General features: G+C 30.6%; 1 protein-coding gene across 2 annotated transcripts in view; it reads right to left on the bottom strand.

The window, feature by feature from the left end:
* LOC107613021 (primary amine oxidase) overlaps positions 1–1,143 on the bottom strand; it is an 11,082-nt gene extending 9,939 nt beyond the window's left edge. The window contains exon 1 of one of the 2 annotated variants that reach the window (XM_016314842.2): positions 886–1,143. The gene's annotated coding sequence lies outside the window, so the exon portion shown is untranslated. The remainder of the gene's footprint in view (positions 1–885) is intronic. The other variant, XM_021109705.1, reaches the window with a different exon arrangement.

The raw sequence follows: 5,160 nt of genomic DNA, 5'->3' as shown, positions 1-5,160 counted from the left end.
TACAGCACGTAAACATTTTTACAAAATGATGTTTTATACGTCTTTATAAAAACATTCTCTTAATATTTTATATCTTCGTAAACTCTCGCTTCAACGATAACATTTTCGAAGTAATTTTTCTAGGACGAAAAATTAAAAAGGACCTAAATTTTAAGAATACTCAAAGAATCTACAAAAGCAAGATTAAAAAGAAAAACAAAAATCTTAAAATACAATCAGAGAGAAAGATTCGTCCTTTTCTATTATATTCTAACACTATTTCCTCTCTATCTCTGTTATGCATCGTAGGGATAAGGACAAGCAAAATGTTTGGCCTTGCATGTACATCGAAATTGGTAGCTTATATTAAAATAGTTATAAGATTTCAATTGCATTACGGTAGTTTCTCAGCATTTTTTCAAGTTACTCATTAAATTTATAAGACTAATATGGCATATTTTTATCAATTTTAAACATGTAATTAACGAAACTAAAATTTTAGAAATTATACATAATATAGTCCATTATAAACACAAGCCTAGTAGGATATTTACTTTAAAAAATTTGGTGTACATACATATGATTGAATAATATATATAATTATCTATCAACATCTCACTAAAGAATCATATTGTGTAGGAGATTCATGCCATTTCAAAAAATCGAGATCTACGATTCTAATTAAATAAGATATCCCGTGACTCAGGCAGCACTTCCTATTTTAGAAATAAAAAATGAAAGGAAAAAACTAAAATGGGTAAAATTTCCCCTGCAAGTCTGCAACACATGAAAATAATGAAGAAGCAGGGCCTAAGATAGGAAGTGGAAACTGGAAACACCTAATAACTGAGCGCAACAAATTAAGTAACGGAAGCTATAGATATAGGAAGTAGTTTAGTTAGTTACCTGACTTCGTTTTCTCCTCTTCCACTATTTATTACTTTTATCTTCAGTCACATACATAAATGGCTGTCAACACTAAACAGAGGAGATCGAGGCCTATGCTACTCTATCTATCTTCTACTAAAGTGGAAGATGTGGAAAAGATATAAAACAAAAGGTTTTGTTGATGGGGGGCATGAATCACGAACTTCAGAGTGAGTGAGGTTTTCTTCAATTCACAATGTAAAAATAGGTTTATGCTTTCAGAATACGGTGAGGATTGGAAATATATGGTGACAAGCATTGGAAAGTAGTGGAGAGTGGAGGCATTGTCATTTTGCGCTACGTCATCCCACCACACCCGTAAACCAAACAAACTTCCATTCAATAATATTGTAATGGAAAAGTATATGGAACCAAAATGTGACCAGTTAAAAAGTAAACAAAACCGTTTAATTAAAATCACTTTTTGAATAATATGTTTGAAAACCGCTCCTTAAATCACATAGCATAAACCAAAACCCGATTTTTCATGGAACTTAAACACATTTTGACTGATTTTTAACTGATATATTTTTGGTTCCCTAGTTATTCTCTATTGTAATTTATTTTCTTTGGACTTTACGGCCCAACTTATGCATAATGATACTTTAGTAGAGGAATCTTTCCATAAATCACTATCTACTTTTAAATGTTCATGCAATTTAAAAAGGAAAAGTATAAATAGGTAATGAAAATATTAAACAATGTGAACAATAGATATATTAGATGTTCATTTAACTAGGTGTATAGATGGTTATTTATTCTAATATTAAGATTTAGGTGAATAATTTGAAAGTGTAGTATATTTTTATTTGATTGGTGGTTGTTCATATTATTCAAAAAAGTCATTGATTACCTAGCATAATCCATTTAAAAAATATNAAGAAAAATAGTTACAATACTAATTTTTTAAAAATAATTATTTATAAACAAATTAAAGAAAATTTACAGTGAATTTAAAAGCTGACCCTTTTTTCAAATAATTATTCATAAACCATATACATAGTTCCCTTTGTTTGTTCGTTCATCATCATATGATTCATATCAACACCAGTTACGTGAATGACAAAATTATACTTACGTGTTAAAGTTTATTTAATTCTCCTAAGGTTTCTTTTAGCTTCAGCCCACTCACTACTCAAATTGTTTGTGCTCTGTGTGCTCATCCGTCCTTTTCTCTAAACATAATAATACTAAGATATTTTGTAAAAGAATTGCTCCTGCTAGTATAATTATCAATTAGTGGCTTAGTACGCTGATTTTTATTTATTATTTTCTTATATAATCCTAAGACAACATTATTGTAACAACATAAATAAAATAGAAAAAATTTGAGAACCTACATGGCTGATAGCTTTCAATATTCAAATTATAACTTGTAATCTGATTTTTTAAAGATGATAATTGTATGATAAGATCATACCGTTATGGCCAAAGAGAGCATTAGGTACTCAATCATTTTCTTTTCCGCATATGGTGATCATTTGCAACTGGGTTTCTATAGGATATGATAGAAGCCATATTCATTCTTTGTTTGTTTTAATATGGCAAATAACAAAATATAAAAATAGTCAGGACGATTGATGAAATGGCACGCACTGAATAAAGAAGGTTTAAACTCATACGATGCCTGTTTTCATATATATATATTTTTTTTAAAAAAAGTTCACTACAAAAAATTTGATCTATGATGACCATATGTAGTGAAAAGAATGGCTATAAATTTATAGTTATTGTTTTTTATTTTAGGTCACAATTTTTTAACTGTAATTTATTTTGGCGTGACCATAAATTTATAGTCACAAATTTTTTTTATCACAATTATAGTATTTTTTATCTGACATTTTAGGCCACAATTTTTAACCGTAATAATAACTTTTAATTTTATTGATGGAAACAACTTAATGAATTTTGATATGGTGGGTAGAAATTTCACTTGGTCTAATAAACAAAGAGATGATGAGCAGATTTTGGAGTGTTTGGATCGTGTTCTACCAAGCAATAACAAGTTGGAAATGTCTCATTCAAATATGGATTTTAGATGGTTGAAAAATGAATTAGATCACACACTTATTCTATTGGATACCTACCCTCATGTAGAATTATCTAAATGCAGGTTCAAGTTCCAACAGAGATGGTGCATAGCGGGAGTGGTCGAGAAAATGATTGAGGCTTGAAACTCTAATTTTAAAGATTCAACTACATTTATTTTAGCTCAGAAATTGAAACTTTGTAAACATAGACTTGTACAGTAACAAGTATCAAAATTCAATTTCAAAGACGAAGTATAAGAAATCTTAAAAAGCTAGAAGAGCTTAGGGAGACAGAGACTAACGGAGAGATTGAGGTTGAGGCACTGAAAAATATGCTAGAGGATGTATATGATAGAAAAAAAGCTATTGGAGAGAAAAAACTCGAGTAAAGTGGATAAAAGAAGGGGATAAAAACACTAAATTCTTCCATCAATCTTTCCAATCTTGAATTTGCTGCAATAAAATCTAAAAATTGAAAAGGAATGATGAGAGTTATGCCACTTTTCAAGCAGATATTATCTCGATTGCAGAAGACTATTTTAGAAGTGTTTTCTCTTCTACTAATTCAGCTGACCTAGACTTGAAATTCAAAAATTTTAATGCTATAGTAACCCCATCCATGAATAGAAGTCTGCTTTGGCCAATCTCAAAAGAAGAGGACAAACGAGCTGTTTTAGAGTGCACTCTGAAAGTATCCCAGAAAATGATGGTTTTACAGTGAAGTTCTTTCATTATTATTGGAATATAATGGTTGGAGATATGTTTAAAGCAGTGAAAAACTTCTTTGTTGGGGATATAATGCTAAGAGGTTTCAACCACACGCAGATTTATTTAATTCCAAAAATGCCGAATGCTAAGAAAATGTCACAGGTCAGGTCTATTAGTTTATCTTCTGTGGTTTATAACTTCATTTCTAAAGTGCTTGTTCATTGAGTACAAAAGATTATGAATAAATTAATTAGTCCTAATTAAAGCACTTTTTTAAAAGGAAGGTTAATTAGTGATAATATCCTTATAGCTCATGAATGCATGTATTATTTGAAAACCAATAAGATGAGTTTGAATACATAACCCTAAAATATGATATGAGTAAAGTTCATAATAGAGTGAAATGACATTTTTTATAGTTCATACTTGAAAAGCTATGTTTTGATCCTAGATGGATAGATTGGATACAGGAGATGATGAGCACAATTTTTTACTTTGTTGTTGTTGAAAGTTAATCCTTTGTTTTTTTTCCAAGTCAAATAGAAGAATCCGACAACGAGATCTTCTATTGCCATATCTTTTCTTATTTTGTGTAGAAGTTTTATCTTTTTTGCTGAAGAAGGTAGAGCAAAACGTCTCATCTCAAATATTCAAGTAAATAGAAGAAGTCCTTCCATCAACTATTTACTCTTTGTGGATGACTTTATTCTATCCAATAAGGCTTCTAAGCACAGCTATGATAATATTTTAGAGCTCCTCACGTTGTATGAGAGATTTAATGGTCAGAAAGTGAATCTATTTGTACTGATAGACTCAACATCAGACATATAGGAGCCCAGGATAAATACCTGGGACTTCCTTCGACTGTTAATCGATCAAAGAAAGAAACCTTTGGGACCATTAAAGAGAAGGTGACACAAAAAGTTCAGGACTAAAAATACCATTTATTGTCTATTTCAGAAAAACATGTGCTCATTAAGGCAGTAGGAAAGGTTATTCCTATCTACTCTCTATCTTATTTCAGACTTCCAGACACTCTTATTAGTGAAATCTACAATATTTTCTCAATTTTGGTGGCGCCAGAAAAACACAAAAAGAAAGGTGGTTTGGATTAGTTGAAATATTATGTCTAGACCAAAGAGAGAATGAGGGATGGTTTCAAAGACCTACGAACTCAAAATCTAGCATTAATAGCCAAACAATGCTGGAAAATAGCTACTTAACCATTAGTCATTGTTTGTTCTTTTATTCAAAATCAATAAAAATATGGGCAAAAAGTTTACTACCTAGACTTATTTTTGGAGATGGGACTCTCTCCTTTTGACAGGTATGAAAAGATAGCGTCAGAAAGCTACAGAGAAGCAGGAGAAATAACTGTGATTTGCAGATGCTGGTGGTCCTGTGCTGACAAATCTATAAGTTAAGGAACCTATTCACCTTTGAAGAATGTTTTGAGAAAACAACACAGGCTCTGGAGTCTTGCTACAAACTTCTTCAAGACATACAATCTTATTTG

The sequence above is a fragment of the Arachis ipaensis genome, chromosome B08, assembly GCF_000816755.2.
Source record: "Arachis ipaensis cultivar K30076 chromosome B08, Araip1.1, whole genome shotgun sequence".
Lineage (NCBI taxonomy): Eukaryota > Viridiplantae > Streptophyta > Magnoliopsida > Fabales > Fabaceae > Arachis > Arachis ipaensis.
Note: the sequence above shows the minus strand (reverse complement) of the source record. Positions and strands in the feature narration are given on the sequence as shown.